Source organism: Leptodactylus fuscus, chromosome 1, assembly GCF_031893055.1.
Source record: "Leptodactylus fuscus isolate aLepFus1 chromosome 1, aLepFus1.hap2, whole genome shotgun sequence".
In the NCBI taxonomy this organism is placed as follows: domain Eukaryota; kingdom Metazoa; phylum Chordata; class Amphibia; order Anura; family Leptodactylidae; genus Leptodactylus; species Leptodactylus fuscus.
In genome coordinates, this window is record NC_134265.1 from 278,955,270 (window position 1) to 278,974,512 (window position 19,243).

Below are 19,243 nucleotides of genomic sequence, written 5' to 3' on the forward strand. Positions count from 1 at the left end.
TGTAATGGAGGGGAAACTTCTTTACGGGGTTATACCACAGAACAGGGGATACATGTCCAATCACTGGGACCAGATTGCTGAGTCCTCCAGCGATCCTGAGGATGGGGGACCAAAAGTCCCTTTAAGGCTACGGCCCCACGTAGCGCCCTAGAGCAAAAAAACGCAGCTGGAAAAACTGTGGTGGCAACACATCACGGTTTTTCCCACAGTGCTATTCCTACAGGGAAACCGTAGGTATGGTTGACATGCTGCAATTTCAAAAACCGCAATGGTTTGGAAAATCGCAGCATATCCACTGCACGTACTTTTGTGCATATTTTTCTGTAAAGTGGTGGATGGGTATTTTCCACAGCGTATCCACCACCTGGGGCCCTGGCCTAAATCCTCCTTGTGAATGAAATGCCAGTGCTTTTGTATGACTGGAGCTCCATTTACTGCCATAGGGCTGTCAAATCTCAGCCATAGAAGTGGACTGAGTCACAGAAGTGAATGGAGAGCCAGTCTGGCAAGTGCACTTATCTCCTTTGCTGTGGATAGGGTATAAGTGCCCATAAATAGATGACCCCTTTAAGTTTCATTTCAGTTTCGGCAGGTTCGGTCCCAAGATTTGTGTACCCTTGCACTGGACCCTATAGTAGCAGGGGCCCTTTTGGACAGTGGGATAGTCCTACATTTGCTGTCCTGCTGTCCAGGGCAGTGGGCCCTCACTGCACCAACTCATTAACGTCTGGAAGACACCGATGAGTTGAAGTCAGTGATGATGTAGGGAGTCGTCCTCTACCTGCTTCACCACCTGGCCGCTGTCTTTGCTCCAGGTGTTAGACCAGGTGACAGACCAGGCCTCAATACTGCCAGCAATGGCAAAGCTATTGATTGCCATCAGTTGAAAATGTGTGAAAATCTTTGCAGATCCATATCTGATTCATTTTCACAAATGTAATGTTTTCCAAAATTTTGGCCATTTAAGTATCACAATGCTGAATGCTACCAATACACTTTAGACTGGACAAGACCTTCACTCATTTTTGAAAGGAAATGGCATAATTTGTGGGCCCAAAAGTCCATGGAGTCAAGGTTATCTGTTAGAGTAAGATAACATCCCAGGTGAGACAGAACCTAGCTGTGTTGGTGGAAAAGTAGGAAAATTTCATCTAGTTCACTAGTACAAGTGAAATGAACACTCACGTTTCTAGCCATGAGCAGCACCTCCTTTAAGCTACTATATGTTTTGTAAAGGGACAATGTGTCATTCTTCTCAAATACAGTGCAGTCACAATATTCGTGCCACTGCTATGGTAGCTGAGTCAGAGGAAGACCAAGGTCTATACTAACTGAGATATCAGGACTTCCAGACGTATGGCCTTTTGGGCAACTACTGCAAATACTCTTCTATGTCTAAAACCTTCTAAGAGTAAACCGTAAAAGGTTGCGTTCTGTGAGGATGCTTCCTCTGGAGCTGGGTGTCTCAGGGCTCGTTCACATCTGCGCCCGGTCTCACAAAACAGAGGCAGGAGACGGAAACCTGCAGGACTCTTTCATACCCATTCATTTGAATGGGCTTGAAAGGTGTCCGGCCGTGAGCGCCGGTGACCATTTTATGCTCTCCGCCGCGAAACCGTTTTTTTTAAATCGGACACAGAGTCAGACATGCAGTACTCTGTGTCTGGTTTTAAAAAAAACGGTTTCGCGGCGGAGAACATAAAACGCTCACCGCCGCTCACGGCCGAACCCGCTCTGACAGCTTTCTGTCTTCTGCATGCAGAAGATGGAAAGCTGAGAACGGAGACCCAAAAGCTAGTGTGAACCTAGCGTCAAGGAGAATAAAAGAATTTGGATAACATTTAGAATGGGCTACATGAATTCTGGTGTAACAATTCATGTAGCTACACTACATTTGATGGTACATGCCTTTTATTACCAAGCTTTTCTACAGGGTAACCAATCCAGTTCCTGTGTCTTCTCTGTGATGGAAGAGGTTACAAGTGGAGTGGAGTGCTTACATACAGAGGGAAGTTGTTTAGGACAGAACAAATTATGGGCAGGTTGCTAGCGGTTGGGAATACAGGACTACAAGACAGCAGCAGTTCTGACATGTCCAGTTTAATATCATTAGCATTTTCAATATGTGTTATTCTACTTGCACCATCATACTTTAGTTCGTATGCCTACAAACGGAGCTTTGGCTGTCTCTGCAGCTAGTCAGAGTTCTGAGATGGTGATCCAACCAAAGCGCTGCCTCATTCTCCAATTCTGAGCTGAGGTGACATATTTACATTCTGTTCAGAAGCTCCCAGGAGTCTGTTATTGGTTGTAGCGAAGTTTGTGAGCTCTGTAGTCATTGGTTTATCTACCGATTCCCTGATTACTGATTTTGGTTTGTTTTCCTGGATATCCCATTTTCTTCCTGATTTGGCTTTGTCTATGAACTCTTGGACAGGTTAATTATTCTTCTGATTTAGATTCTCCTATGTCCTCCTTGTTTTACGCAGCTTCTATGTGTTAGTCTGTGATGCTAGTTTGCTGCTGTGGTCTTTGTCTGCAAGTGCACCTATTTCTACTCTAAGCTCCTGTGTTGTAACCTAGGACCTGATTCTGCTATAAGTCCAACTTATCTTGCAGCAGGCTCTGGTGAAAACTAGAGATGAGCGAATACTAAAATGTTCGAGGTTCGAAATTCGATTCGAACAGCCGCTCACTGTTCGAGTGTTCGAATGGGTTTCGAACCCCATTATAGTCTATGGGGAACATAAACTCGTTAAGGGGGAAACCCAAATTCGTGTCTGGAGGGTCACCAAGTCCACTATGACACCCCAGGAAATGATACCAACACCCTGGAATGACACTGGGGCAGCAGGGGAAGCATGTCTGGGGGCATAAAAGTCACTTTATTTCATGGAAATCCCTGTCAGTTTGCGATTTTCGCAAGCTAACTTTTCCCCATAGAAATGCATTGGCCAGTGCTGATTGGCCAGAGTACGGAACTCGACCAATCAGCGCTGGCTCTGCTGGAGGAGGCGGAGTCTAAGATCGCTCCACACCAGTCTCCATTCAGGTCCGACCTTAGACTCCGCCTCCTCCGGCAGAGCCAGCGCTGATTGGCCGAAGGCTGGCCAATGCATTCCTATGCAAATGCAGAGACTTAGCAGTGCTGAGTCAGTTTTGCTCAACTACACATCTGATGCACACTCGGCACTGCTACATCAGATGTAGCAATCTGATGTAGCAGAGCCGAGGGTGCACTAGAACCCCTGTGCAAACTCAGTTCACGCTAATAGAATGCATTGGCCAGCGCTGATTGGCCAATGCATTCTATTAGCCCGATGAAGTAGAGCTGAATGTGTGTGCTAAGCACACACATTCAGCTCTACTTCATCGGCCTAATAGAATGCATTGGCCAGCGCTGATTGGCCAGAGTACGGAACTCGACCAATCAGCGCTGGCTCTGCTGGAGGAGGCGGAGTCTAAGATCACTGCACACCAGTCTCCATTCAGGTCCGACCTTAGACTCCGCCTCCTCCAGCAGAGCCAGCGATGATTGGCCGAATTCCGTATTCTGGCCAATCAGTGCTGGCCAATGCATTCTATTGGCGTGATGAAGCAGTGCTGAATGTGTATGTTTAGCTCAACTACACCGGTGGAGTAGTTGAGCTAAGCACACAGATTCAGCTCTGCTTCAATCAGCGCTGGCCAATGCATTCTATTAGCTTGATGAAGCAGAGTGTGCACAAGGGTTCAAGCGCACCCTCGGCTCTGATGTAGCAGAGCCGAGGGTGCACAAGGGTTCAAGCGCACCCTCGGCTCTGATGTAGCAGAGCCGAGGCTGCACAAGGGTTCAAGCGCACCCTCGGATCTGATGTAGCAGAGCCGAGGGTGCACAAGGGTTCAAGTGCACCCTCGGCTCTGATGTAGCAGAGCCGAGGCTGCACAAGGGTTCAAGCGCATCCTCGGCTCTGATGTAGCAGAGCCGAGGGTGCACAAGGGTTCAAGCGCACCCTCGGCTCTGATGTAGCAGAGCCGAGGGTGCACAAGGGTTCAAGTGCACCCTCGGCTCTGCTACATCAGAGCCGAGGGTGCGCTTAAACCCTTGTGCAGCCTCGGCTCTGCTACATCAGAGCCGAGGGTGCGCTTGAACCCTTGTGCACACTCTGCTTCATCAAGCTAATAGAATGCATTGGCCAGCGCTGATTGAAGCAGAGCTGAATCTGTGTGCTTAGCTCAACTACTCCACCGGTGTAGTTGAGCTAAACATACACATTCAGCACTGCTTCATCACGCCAATAGAATGCATTGGCCAGCACTGATTGGCCAGAGTACGGAATTCGGCCAATCAGCGCTGGCCAATGCATCCCTATGGGAAAAAGTTTATCTCACAAAAATCACAATTACACACCCGATAGAACCCCAAAAAGTTATTTTTAATAACATTCCCCCCTAAATAAAAGTTATCCCTAGCTATCCCTGCCTGTACAGCTATCCCTGTCTCATAGTCACAAAGTTCACATTCTCATATGACCCGGATTTGAAATCCACTATTCGTCTAAAATGGAGGTCACCTGATTTCGGCAGCCAATGACTTTTTCCAATTTTTTTCAATGCCCCCGGTGTCGTAGTTCCTGTCCCACCTCCCCTGCGCTGTTATTGGTGCAAAAAAGGCGCCAGGGAAGGTGGGAGGGGAATCGAATTTTGGCGCACTTTACCACGCGGTGTTCGATTCGATTCGAACATGGCGAACACCCTGATATCCGATCGAACATGTGTTCGATAGAACACTGTTCGCTCATCTCTAGTGAAAACATCTGTGTGCCTTAGACTATTCAGCCAGAGCAGTGTAGTGTTTTAGGTAACTTGTTTTGCTTGCTTTCTGATCTGCCAGTTCCTTCAATGTATTTGGAAATTCCTTACAAACCAATTTCACTACTGGGAATTGCTTAAGAGGAAATTACATTACAAATATGCTTGGGACCCATGCACTACCACCTAAATTATTATGCAAATTATATTTTTCTCAGATTTTCCTAAATGGTCAATATATCTTCAACTATTATTGTGTTAATCAAATTTTATTGGACAAACCTCCCACCCTCCTATATCTTTTGCATGACTATACTCCAAAATACTCCTCCAATAGTTTCTCTCCTTTATACCCGTAGCAGACAGTGACTCATAGGTATCCTTTGCTGCAGGAGATTCGGCATTGGCATGCATAAAGATGATTTTGCTACTGAAGGCACAATTCTTCTTTTTGTACCATGGCTTAGAAGAAAATGGTCAGTCAGAATTCTATATACACTATGTGATCAAAAGTATCCAGACACCTGGCTGAAAATGACTTACAAGTTCGTGGCGCCCTCCATCGGTAATGGAGGAGGCTTGCACCCCTTGTTGTTTTGCGTGGCACTATCACAGCACAGGCCTACATTGATGTTTTAAACACCTTCTTGCTTCCCACTGTTGAAGAGCAATTCGGGGATGGCCATTGCATCTTTCAACATGATCGAGCACCTGTTCATACAGCACGGCCTGTGGCGGAGTGGTTACACGACAATAACATCTCTGTAATGGACTGGCCTGCACAGAGTCCTGACTTGAATCCTATAGAACACCTTTGGGATGTTTTGGAACACCGACTTTGTGCTAGGCCCCACCCACCTACATCGATACCTCTCCTCAGTACAGCACTCCGTGAAGAATGGGCTGCCATTCCCCAAGAAACCTTCCAGCACCTGATTGAACATATGCCTGCGAGAGTGGAAGCTGTCATCAAGGTTAAGGGTGGGCCAACACCATATTGAATTCCAGCATTACCGTTGGAGGGCGCCACGAACTTGTCATTTTCAGCCAGGTGTCCGAATACTTTTGATCACATAGTGTATTGTACAGAGGTCATTTTCACCTAAAGGGGCCCACCAGCTTTCTCTTCATGATTCCATAATGTATGCCTGGACCCAATGAAACCATTTCTGCTTGTCAGTACTGTTTAGGGTTGTTGAATAGTAGGTTTATGCACAATTGCATGGCACCAGCAGCTTCAAATGTCTATTTGCTGTTTTGTTACGGTATTTTATCATACAAAGCCAAACAACCATATAGAAATGCCTAAGAACAGCAATATTTAGAATAAACAAAAAAAGCAATCCCACTATTATAATAAAAATACTATTTATTTAATGATCATTAAAATCACATATAAAAATAATAAGCATATAAGCAATAATAAGGGAAGGGGGGAAGAACTAAAATAGTTAAGTACTGGTAGATAAAATGTGCAACTATGGTACAAAGACGAATGTTACAAAGATATCATGCAAAGTAACATGAAAGGGATGTCTATATTAAACCTGATATCACATACACCTGGATATCAATAGTAAATAAGCATAAAAACACTCATAGGCAAAAGAACCACAGATGAATGGGACAAGGTATACAGGTATCTTAAATTACCATACCAGAGGAGATCAGCACAATGCTCAACACGCATTGCAAAAGGCTTGGTCAAGGGGTACGGTGGCACTGAGGTTTATTGATATTTAACTTGATTATTGAGCAATAACATGCTTAAGGTGAAGGGAATAAAACAATATTGTTTGCCCTGATGTAGAGAAAAAGCGTCATATCTCAAAGGTAATCAACTAAGCATGCGTGAGAATGCTTAACTATCGCGTGAACGACGTTGTGACGTCATCAACACCGTCCACGCACGCACAGATACACGCACATACAAGTCTATAGCGCTAAAAGTAGACAAAGCGCCCTCTTACAAAAGGAGATCAACTGTGCATGTGTGAGAGTGCTGAAACATCGTGTGGATGGCGTCATGATATAATTGACGTTATCCACGGATGCGCAGATCAGTTTCTCATATAGAACAATAGCTCATGATATTCATGGCATATAGAAAAAATTGTTGATCAATACAAAGACACAAACACATTCACACATAGAAAAATATGCATATACATACATGTATAACATCCCTTATTGGTAAATGATGTGTGATGCATGAGTAGAATAAATTAACATATGGCAATAAATTACACCATACATAGAACTACATCACCACCTAGTGGTGAATAATGTGTAATACTCAGAGATGTAAAATATATCACAGGCAGGGTTCACACTAGCGTCGGTGTCCGACAGCTAGTGTCCGATGCGAATGTCCGCGCAAAATCTAACTAGTTGTGTTCGTTACATTTTGCATTGATTTAAATGGGACATCATGTGCATTCTTTACAGTCCGTGTCTGTCCTTAAGTGTCTGTTCACAAAGATGTCCGATTTTTCAAGCTGACAGCTAAATCCTACATGTAGGTCTGCTTGAAAAATCGGACATCTTTGCAAACAGACACTTAAGGACAGACACAGACTGTAAAGAACGCACATAATGTCCCATTTAAATCAATGCAAAATGTAACGGACACAGCTAGTGTCCGATGCTAATGTCTGCGCAAGATTTTGCGTGGACATTAGCTGTCGGACACCGACACTAGTGTGAATGCCCTCATAGTTACAAATAGACAAAATGCTGTAGAGCAATAACATGTAATTTTTCTCCCTGGTGATACAATAAGTGCAAGTAAATACAAATGGTAATAAATACTACAGCACATCTATACTGAGAATTATCTCTTTAAACATTAAAAAAATAATGTAACTCTTAAAGTGACAAGTGCCAGTGCGCAGTGCAAAACACAAACTGACAATAGTGAACAAAACAATAAAAAGGTGTAAGGAGAAGAAGAAGAATTGTATAAAAAGTATGGAACTCCAATGACTTATTTCCAGATCAAGTCATCTAAATAGGCAGGCAAACAATGCCTATATAATATGTAAATACAAAACCAAACATGTTAAAATATATAGAGACAAAAAGGAAACCGCATATGCCTCATATAAAAAGTTATTAAAACAATATCTACACCCATAGATGCAGAACTCAACTATGTGCGGATTAAGAAAAGAGACACTCAACAATGTCAAATGTATAGTGCCACTAAAATGACAGTGTTCTAAAAAAAAAAAATCATTGGTGGGCATCATCAATGTACTCTTGACAAGTATATCTCCAAAAAAAAAATCACAAAAATGGGGCAAAACTCACATTATCATTGAGGCCCCGGGGTTGCACTGTATCCAAAGTGTAAATCCAGCAGCTTTCTACTTGGGCCAGTTTTTTCTTCCAGGTTCCTGCCCGCAGTCCCATAGAGACCTGATCGATCGCAGCTATTCTGAAGCAGGATGGTTTAAAATTATGGTAAACCTTAAAGTGTTTAGATATTGTTTTCAAATTAGAAGGATCCTCCACGTCCTCCTGATGATTGGCAAGTCAGACTCCAACAGATGTCAAATTCCCAATCATGGTCATGGTTCCAGAACGTCCTTGGTGTGTCAATATTACAGCAAGCCACACATCGGCAACAAGATTTTCATCCTAATTTTGGGCGACTCAGATTGAGAAGCGATTGCCCACTGTTTCCTACAAAATGACTGTGCACAAGAACGTCTTTTAGATTACGGGACCTACGGTATTTTATTGTAGGTTGTGCCCCCAAGGTATTTTTGAGGTTAAAATAATTTAAGAGCTCCCAATATTTTTCCAAATTTTTATTCAAATGTAGCCAGCCTGAGTTATAATTTGGTATAAACCGTACCCGTTTAGAAGATTTAGAGTATTTCTCGTTGGTTTCCTTAAGAATTGCCCCACTGGAATGTTGTTGATCAAAGATTTTGGATGAGCCAACTTGCTATGTAGAAGAGAGTTGGTAGATCTTTTCATTCGGAAAAGATCAGTATTGATCACCCCATCCATTCCCACCATTAGTTTCATATCAGATATTCGATGTGCGTACGATTGTAGTGCCACATCAGATGAATGTTTTTGTTGTTGTTCTTAAGATGTCCCCATGAACTGTGCCAGATCAGATAATGACCCCAGCCAGATCAATAGGGTGTCATTAACATAATGCCACCAATATAATACATGTTCTATCAAGGGAACAGAGTCTTATAAGAAAATATGTCTTTCCCATAGTTCCAGGAATTAATTAGCATAAGAGGGTGCACAAGATGTCTCCATTGCGGTTCTCTGGAGCTGTAGGAAAGTAAACCCATTAAACAGAAAGAAATGATGGGTTAATGCAAACTGCAGTAAGGAGATAATAAACTCATCAAAATCTGATTCCATGTTGGACTTCGAAATAAAGGACTGAACAGCTTCCAGCCCATCACTGTGGCGAAATGAAATTTATAAAGATTTGACTTTACAAGTCACTAAGTTCATATCTCGTTCCAAGTGGATGCCATCAATTTATGAGAGAATGTCCATTGTATCTTTAACAAAGGAAGGTAAAGTTTCCACTCAGGAGGGTCGGAGTTGACCCAGACAGAAGACCACGAGAGAAGGGGAGGATGCTATTGAAGATGGAGGCATCGCTGGAGACAGTTCTCTGGCAGCAATGGGGACTCCCCCATTGCCGTTTGAGCGCTGGGGCCCGCCCCATTGCTGAAAGAAAACTCATTTGCATACTGGTAAAAAACGGTATTTCTACGGAACGGCGGGCCAGAGGTGACTGAGCAAGGTAGGAGAGAAATAGCCTTTCTTAAGGCTATTCCGACGTGGTAATTAGAAAAAATGTTGGCTTAGTGGTAGAATCCCATTAAGAACCTCCACCTCTTTGTGCGAAAGTTGATTTTCAAGAAGCTGTTCCATCATGACATGGCAGAGCCAACTACGCAGGCGTCACACTTTGACCCAGATGGAAGACAGAAAAGGCGGTTGCAGCTGAAGATGGAGGCCTCCCTGGAGACAGTTCTCTGGCAGCAATGGGGACGCCCCCATTGCTGTTTGAGCACTGGGCCCCGCCCCCATTGCTGCAAGAGAACTAATTTGCATACTGGTAAAAACCGGTATTTCTACGGAACGGCGGGCCGGAGACAACTGCCTTTCTTAAGGCTATTCTGACGTGGTTAATAGAAAAAATGTTGCTTTAGTGGTAGAATCCCTTTAAAAGCTGTAAACTGGTCAAAACTGGAAGAGAGTGCAAAGTTTAGCCCCAGCTCTAAAACTTCTAATTGGGCCTGAGACAAAATCCTATCTGATAGATTAATTACATGTTAGGTATCTGGATCCGCATGGATTGCCCAACAGTTGAAAAGGGAGTCTTCCCTCTTGCACCCATATCCGAGTCTTCTTGTTTACTTTTATATTGACGTGTAAAGTGCTTATCCCTCAAGAAAGGTGAGCAGAATCGCCACCTGTTGAACTCATGGAAGAAAATGATGAGTATCTACTTCGGGAGGGCTTTCCTAAAAACTTCCATTTGTAAATACAAATGTTTTGGGAATCTAATAAATCACATCGATATTTTTTACTTTTCGTTTGCTGAATATGTTTTTCCCATGTACATGATAGATCGTCAAGTTCTTTTTTCAAAGAATCGAAATCAGTGGCAATGAGACGTTCCTGTATTTCCACTTCTGTTTTGCGAATTTCAACAGCCAGATCCTCCAATGATTTGGTATTGTATTCAACAATTAGTTGCATAAATTGATTACTGCTGATGTCACAGATTGTTTCCCATGTACTGATAAAATCTTTATCAATACCAAGTGAGGGCTCGTACACATCTGCGTCGTCGGTCCTTATTGCAGGTTTCCGTTTCCTGCATAAAACAGATGCAGGAGACGGAAGCCTGCAGGAGACTTTCTCACCCATTCATTTGAATGGGTGAGAAAGCTGTCCGGCCGTGCGCGGCAGTGAGCGTTTTGCGCTCTCCGCCGCGAAACCGGGTTTTATAATCCGGACACAGAGTTGGACATGCAGTACTCTGTGTCCGGATAAAAAAATCCGGTTTCGCGGCGGAGAGCCTAAAACGCTCACCGCCGCGCACGGCCGGACCCGATCTATGGTTTCCGTCTTCTGCCATGCAGAAGACGGAAACCATAGTACGCAGACCCCAGACGCAGGTGTGAACCCAGCGTGAGGGGAACTCTTGGACCCTCAACTCTCTTCGGATCAGCCATTTAAGAAGATAATTGTTTAAAGATGCTCTATTCCACCATAACTTTGTACGTTTATGTAACATTTGATGTAGTGAGTTTCTCAATTCCCAAAGGTTGACTACCAGTACTGAACTATTTTAGTTCAGCCCCCCCCCCATATGCTTATTATTTTTGTATGTGATTTTAATAATCATTAAATAAATTGTATTTTTATTGCAACAGTATGCTGTTCTTTTATTGGAAAAGCAATATACCACATATTGGTTCTCACAGCAACCTTTCTCAAGTGCAAATAAACACATCTACCCCAGTGCAATTTATATTTAGGGTCAGTTCACACAGAGTTTTTTTTGGCAGCAGATTTCAACGCAGAATCTGCTTCAAAATCCGCTGCCAAAACCAGCACCCATTGACTTCAATGGGAGTCACTCGCTTCTTTTTTCTGCTAGCTTCTTGCCATGGATTCCGCGGCTGAATCAGCCATGGCGTCCGCGACGTGAGGCTCCCTCCCAATTAGGCCCATTTATTTGGGAATGACAGGATACTGCACTGCTCCGGCATCCCGTCGCGACTAGCCGCGAATGATATTCACACGCGGAATGCAACACCAATCAATAACACCAATCCTCACCCTTGTAATAAAGAGTCATTATATTCCTATTTTACCTTTTTTGTACCAAGGATAAACCACTTAAAGCTTTTAGGAGTGCGTGTCTCTGCTGACACAAAGTGGGCACAAGATATTGAACACTGAAATTGCATATTTCCTTTAAAATTTCAGTTTTCACTTTGCATATTAATTTTTAGAAAGCACTCTTGGACTTAATTCGTATGTTCAGGAGAAATTGTGCAATGAACTGTGGGGTGTTTTTTCTTCTTCAACATCTTGGTAAAATAAAAATATGGGGCAAAATTGACGATTTATTGAAAAAAAAAAAAAAAGGATTTTTTGATTTTCACAGCCCAATGTTAATAAAATCTGTGAAACAGCTTTTGGGTTAAAATGCTCACTATTACCCTTGACAAATTCTGTGAGGGGTATAGTTTTGTCAAATCTGAGATCATGAATCAATATTTTTATACTTTTATATTGTGTATGTTGTGTGTCACAAATACTAATTTTTCCTCACTACTAAAGAAATCAGCTTTGGAACAAAGAGTGTATCTAAGATGGTGCTGACTCCCTGGTTTGCTGAATTCCTTAGATTGTAACCAAGACTACAACCTGCTATGCATCTAGATCAAGAGCCAATCATGAGTGTGCCAGTTCTGGGACATCAGAAGAATTTCATGTTATATTATGCATTAACCCTTTACTTTCCTGGATAACTATGTGTGACGTGAAATAAAGTCAGTTCAGTGCTAGCCTGAGGCAATAGAGCATGAGCTAAAGTTCTGAAGCAGATTGAGTCTGATTCATTTCTCAAAGCGACGGTGCACGCATGCTCTCACTAATTTGGATCTGATTGATTGACCCGATTTTGTCGATTACGATCCTGACAGTTTCAAAAATGGGGACAATTTTGGGGGGCTACATTGTATTGGTACTCAATGGGCTCTGTAAATATGACATGGCACCTGTAAACTACTCCAGCAAAATCTGCCCTCCAAAAACCAGAAGGATTTTTTTCATTCTGAGCCCTGCCATGTACCTATATAGCAGCTAAGACCACACTTGGGGTATTGCTGTGTTCTGGAGTAACTGTGTAACAAACTGTGGGGTGCTTTTTTTCCTTTAATCTTTTGTAATAGTGAAAAATTTGGAGACGTTTTAGTAATTTTTCATTTTCACTTCCCAATATTAATAAGCAGGATGTATCCACGTGTGGGATATTTCTGCCCTTGGGAGAAATTCCATAACAAATTTTTGGATTCATATTCTCCTTTAACCCCTTGTGAATATGTACATTTTAGGGGTAAATTGAAATAAATAAATAAATATCTAAAACTCACCTACATATTGTTTTAACTCTCGTGAAATGCTTAAAGGGTTAAAATAAAAGTTGCCAAATGCTGTTTTGAATTATTTGAGGGGTGTAGTTTTGAAAATTGAGTGATTTAGAGGGTTATCTGATATACAGGCTAACTAATGGGTTGGGGAAATTTTCTTTTACATTTGGAAAATCGCTGTTAGACTTGTGAGCTTTCTAATGTCCAAAATAAATTGAAGGAAGATTAAGAGATGATGCCAATAAAAAGCAGAGATATTGTAGATAATATTTTTATTAATGTATTTGGGTGGTATGACCATTTGTGTGAAAAGCAGAGCATTTCACATTCTGAAAATTGTGAACTTTTTCCAAATTTCCTTCTTTTTTTTTTTTTAAATAAATGCAAAAAATATTGATCAGTTTATCGCTAATATGGAATACAATGTGTCATGAAAAAAATCACTTGGGTAAATGAAAGCATCTCAATATAAAGTATATAAAGTAGTGACACATCAGTTTAGACAAATATACACTATGCTCTTAAGGCTAGCAGCAGACAACCGTGTTTCACCCATAAAACATGGTCCATGTGTTAGCCAGATTTACCAGCTTGAACTTAATGCTGAGAGTGGGACTCCTAACAATATAGTTATGTATGATGCTAGGAGTCCCTGCTGTTAGGAGTATTTAGGTTCATTGCTTTCTGTTTTTCTTACCTGGGGAGTTTTTGGCTGCGCAGTGTCTGGGGTGGCATCCTGGCGCTGCGGGGTTGTCCTGTCATGAGTATTGGTGCACACCTTCTGACTTGCACGCGCGCACTGTTGGTAGGCAGCTTTATTTCCTGGTTGATTAGTCTGTCCTCCCATTTGCACCTGGGAGGAGTGGTCTCTACTCTGTATTTAAACCCATGCCTCCCATGGTTCTGTGCTGAGTGTCTCTTTTACAGAGCTAGGCCTTAGCAGGAGGAGTAGGTGGTTATCTTGGATAGAGGAAGTTCCGTGGTTGGTTTTTGGGAGGTTTGGGTGAACGAGTTGGTTTGTGTGTTTTCCCTTCTGTGTTCACCAATCCTTCCTCTGTGTGTATTGACTGTGTGAGTGAATTGCCTTATCCTTTGATTTCTACTCAGTTTCCCTGTGTTTGTTTCCTAGTGTAAGGTTCCTTCCCATATTGGTTTGGGGGAATCCTTTCCCACATTTTTCCTGTGTGCTGCTTGTGTTGTTAGTCAGCGCACACCCTTGTCAGTCCCTGTCAGTAGCAGCTTCACTTGTTCGTTAGGGGTGACCCCCTTTAGTCTCCAGTCCCTAGAGATCTTATAGGGCACTCCTTCTCCCACTTCCCTCTAGGCCTACGGTATCAGTGAGAGAGGAGCTGTCGGGGTCAGGCTTAGCCTGAGTACAGCCGACCCACACCCGTGAGGCAGGGACCGGGATAGCTAGTGGGAGTAGTGCAGGGCGAGATTCCCTACTGCTATTCCTTAGCCCCGTTGCAGCTACCTGGACTGACATAACACCTGCCTCCCAGTGACATACTATCCGTACAGTAATTGATATGGAACAGTATGTTGCTGGGAGGCAGGGACTCTTAGCATCATAGTCAACTATACTGCTGGGAGTCCCACTCTCAGCATGAAGTTGAAGATGGTAAATCTGGTTGACACACAGTCAGTGTTTCACAGGTGAAACATAGTCGTGTCCTGCTACCCTAAAGATTTAAGAGGAACTGAATTTACTGGAACAACGGCACATGGGGTTTGTTTATTGAACATCCTCAAATCAACCATATGGTCCTCACTAGGACACCAATCACATATTATTGGCACCTCAGAAACACATACACACACATTTTGCAAATAATACTAGATCAACCCGACGGCCCAAAACAGCCTCCTTAAATGGAGGGAAGGCAGGACCGATCAACCCGCCCAGGTGCTCAAGCCAGATGCCGATAGGCTGACACCAGTGTCAGTCAGCAGACCAACCACGCCCATCGGCTGCAAGGGGATTAACCCCATGCAAGCCGAAACAGTGGAACAGGCTGAGACTTTGATATCAAGGCCACACCTACTGCACAGTTCTAACAGTCAGCTACCGAGCATAAGAGCCCTCTCTTCCCCCTTTCTTGCTGGATAATGCGGAAGAATCATACTTCAATTGTAACATCAGCTTCCTTTTGATTCTTATTTAAGTTCTCAAAGAATCAAAAGCAAATTTTTCAGCCTCCGACCACAGAGCATAGGAAGTAGGGAAGTACTCCTCTGACATTCTATGTTGGAAGTCTAGTTCTTGCAAGGAAGTTAACCCCCTTTACTTTCTTTCATTACATGCTTGAAAGCGAGACTTACTTGGATATATGTAGTGCAGTTAAAAACAAATATTTATACAATAAAGAACATTATCCATATTTGACTGTAGTATATCAATGAAATTTACTGCAGTTTTTCTGACATTTGTTGTTCTTGCTACAGTCCGCCAATTGCTATGTCTTAGGTCCCTCTATACCAGGGGTAGGGAACGTACGGCTCTCCAGCTGTCGCAAAACTACAACTCCCAGCATGCATACTTGCTCTGTTGTTCTTGGAACTCCCATGGAAGTGAAGGGAGCATGCTGGGAGTTGTAGTTTCACAGCAGCTGGAGAGCCGAAGGTTCCCTACCCCTGCTCTATACAGATCCTTAGTTAAAGAGGACCTTTCACCACTTTTGGGCACATGCAGTTCTATATACTGCTGGAAAGCTGACAGTGCGCTGAATTCAGCGCACTGTCGGCTTTCCCGATCTGTGCCCGGTGTAAAGAGCTTACGGTCCCGGTACCGTAGTGCTCTATGGTCAGAAGGGCGTTTCTGACCATTAGCCAGAGACGTCCTTCTGCCTCGCGGCGCCAATCACGCTGTGCTGTGGAGCGGGGAGGAACTCCCCCCTCCCGCTCCTGATAATGCTCGTCTATGGACGAGCTGTGTGAGCAGAGGGAGGGGGCGTTCCTCACCGCTCCACAGCACAGCGCGATAGGCGCCGCAAGGCAGAAGGACGTCTCTGGCTAATGGTCAGAAACGCCCTTCTGACCATAGAGCACTACGGTACCGGGACCGTAAGCTCTTTACACCGGGCACAGATGGGGAAAGCCGACAGTGCACTGAATTCAGCGCACTGTCAGCTTTCCAGCAGTATATAACACTGCATGTGCCCAAAAGTGGTGAAAGGTGCTCTTTAAGTCAGTCATGAGGCAGTCTCGTTGATAGACTCGATTTACCCACATCTTGCCCACATCTAATCAGCAGATTGTTTTTTGACGACCAGTAGGGAGACAACCCCGAAACACGGTCCTTATGATGGCCAAACTTCCTAGACCAACTGCAACTTTTCTGAAATGGTGTGGCTCTACTGTACAGTGCTCAAATATCACTTGAATATGGGATAGTAGATCTAAGGTAAACTCACTATCAAAAACCAAATAATGTTGTAACTTCAGTTAAGACGAGTTGTGGTTGATCTGGAAAATGTAGTTGTCACAAGGACCATGTTTCTTAAACTGAACACGGCCATCTGAGAGGGCCCAAGGGTAAGAACACACTGAGCGGCTGCCACATGCATGGTCATTTTCACACACTAGTGCGGTCAATGCAAAGATTTTTTTTAAGTGAGCCCTCTCCTCTCCACTACCTTGGCATACATTATTACTTTTAGAGGGCACAAACAAGGACAAATAAGTCATGCCCCAAACCCAATTCATGTTTCTTTTGACCCTGCCCATCATTTCTACCCAGTCCCTCTGTGTCCTCACAGCAATATTTGTACAATACAGCAATAACTCTCCTTAGTTCCCCCACCCACACAGCATAATGTACACTTACAGTATAATACCCACTTTTTGGCCCCCACATGATATAATGTTCCTTTCACAATATGATGCCCCCTTAGTGGCCTTAACACAATAAAGCCCCCTTAGTTTTCTCCATGCAATATAATGTTCCATTAGTGCCCTTCACAAGTGTAATGGTTCCTTAGTCCCCCGCACAGTTCAATGCCCCTTTAGTGGTCCTGACACAACATAATGACCCCTAAGTGCCCTAAGCATGATGCCCCATTAATTGCCTTATTTGCCCCCACGCAGTGCAATGCTCTTTCAGTGGCATCCTCATAGATTGTAAGCTCTTGCAAGCAGGACCCTCAATTAGGCTTGAGCTGATCTTGAGATTTCAGGATAGTTTTTAAAAATCCAATTTCCGATCATTTTCCTTCCAAACCTGATCCCAATTCCGATCCTAATGCAAGTCAATGGGATTTTTTAATTATGGAAAATCGGATTTTAAAAACAATTCTATTCACTACAGAGCATGGAGTCCAAAAATTGAATGCTTCAATTTTTGAACTCCACACTGCGTAGTGATTAAAAAATCTGCCGGCTACTTAGTCCCCCCGCTGTCCGGTTACCTGCATAGAACCGTTGCCGCCCCCCGTTGTTCTCCGTCAGCATCAGTAACACTAGCCTAGGGAGGTGGGGGCGCGCACGGCACTCTGCAGGTGCATTAATGAGAGAGGAGAAGACCGAGAACAACGGTCCAGATCTCCAGGGAGCGGCAGTGGTTCTGTATAGGTAAGTTAAGCAATCAGGATCAGAATTCTGTTCCCGATCTTTTTTTGGCGGGATCGGAAAACCGATTGCAATCAAGAAATTTACTCAATCGACGAACGGGATCTGATCTTTTCCGATCCCAATCGCTCAACCCTACCCTCAATCCTATTGTGTGAACTGTCTTATTACTCCGGAATGTCTCATTTTGTCTGTACTTGAACCCTTGAACCCTACAATTTGTAAAGTGCTATGGAAAATGTTGGCGTTATATAAATAAAATTCATTAATATTATATCCTAAGGACGCAAGCAGAGTTGAAATCAGGATAGGCCGACTGGGACAATGCCAGAAATTCAGGAGAGTGCTACTGGATCTGAAACAGTTCACAGGCATTCTCCTCCTGAAGATGTACAATTTTCTCAATTATTAAAAAGGCCTGGCCCAAATAGCTTGTTCATTAGACACATGATTTTGTTGGGAATACTGCAGTTTTACCCAAAAAGCTTCCATTAGTGTCAAAGTGCTCTCAGTGTTACGCCACACCCTGAGACCAGACCTGCATTTTTTGCCAAAAAAAGGAGGTAGCACTACCTGTAAGGAAAATGGATGGGAAATATTTGACAAACAGCTGGCTGCTATCCAAAAGTGGTTGACTAAGAATTGTAGAGCGATCAGTGTTTGTAAAAGGTGAAATCATTTCCGCAAGCTTGTCTACTTCAGACCTCTGAGAATGCACACCTCTCAGGGGTATACAGTTCACACTGAGTAAATGCTAGCTTATTTTGTAGAGTAAAATTACACTTGTAAATTTTGCTATCCCATTGACTTCAATTATATTTTTTACACGTGTAAAAATACGCCTGTAAAAATACGCTTGTAAAAATACGCCTGTAAAATGTCATTGAAGTCAATGGGAGTCTTATTTTTACACGTGTATTTTTACACATGTATTTTGCAAAAATACACATGCATTTACGCGTTTTGCAAAATACACGTGTAAAAATAAGACTCCCATTGACTTCAATGACATTTTACAGGCGTATTTTTACACGTGTAAAAAAATATCATTGCAGTCAATGGGATAGCAAAATTTACAAGTGTAATTTTACTCTACAAAATAAGCTAGCGTTTACTCAGTGTGAACTTAAGGCGGTTTTCATGACCTAGTAAATTTTACACAATTTTATATTTTGGCTCGGTGCTGTCCTGATGTCTCAGTCTAAAGTGAGTTTGTTAGCAGGAAAGTTAGTATTGGACTAATGAAAGTACCTTATAGGGCAGCTTTTAAATTTTCCCAAGATGCCTTTCTTATTTTGCATCACAACTTCATTTTCTTAAAAACCAGGATCTTATTCCTATGCAACTTAGCTGAAAAGGGCTTTAAGGGCATGTCCTCTCCTGCCAGGGCTTCACTTTCTACTATAATCAACTCTAACTGCCTCCCTGCTCTGTCTCCCATTGCTTGAGTGACATCTTCCACTTTTTCTTAGTTTGTTTACAGTTAGGGTTGATTATCTAGAGCTGAAAAAATGCCCCTAAAGCTCTTCTCAGCTAATTTGCATGAAAATAAAACACAGATTTTCATGAAAATGGAGCTCAATGCAGAATAAGGGTGTGTTCACACATCAGTATGCCATCCGTCCATTTGAATTCCGTTTGACACTTCAAAACGGACTGATACACATACTGAGTGCAAACTGACACCTTTTTATGCTGATAGCAAACGTTCTCTGTCCCCTAGA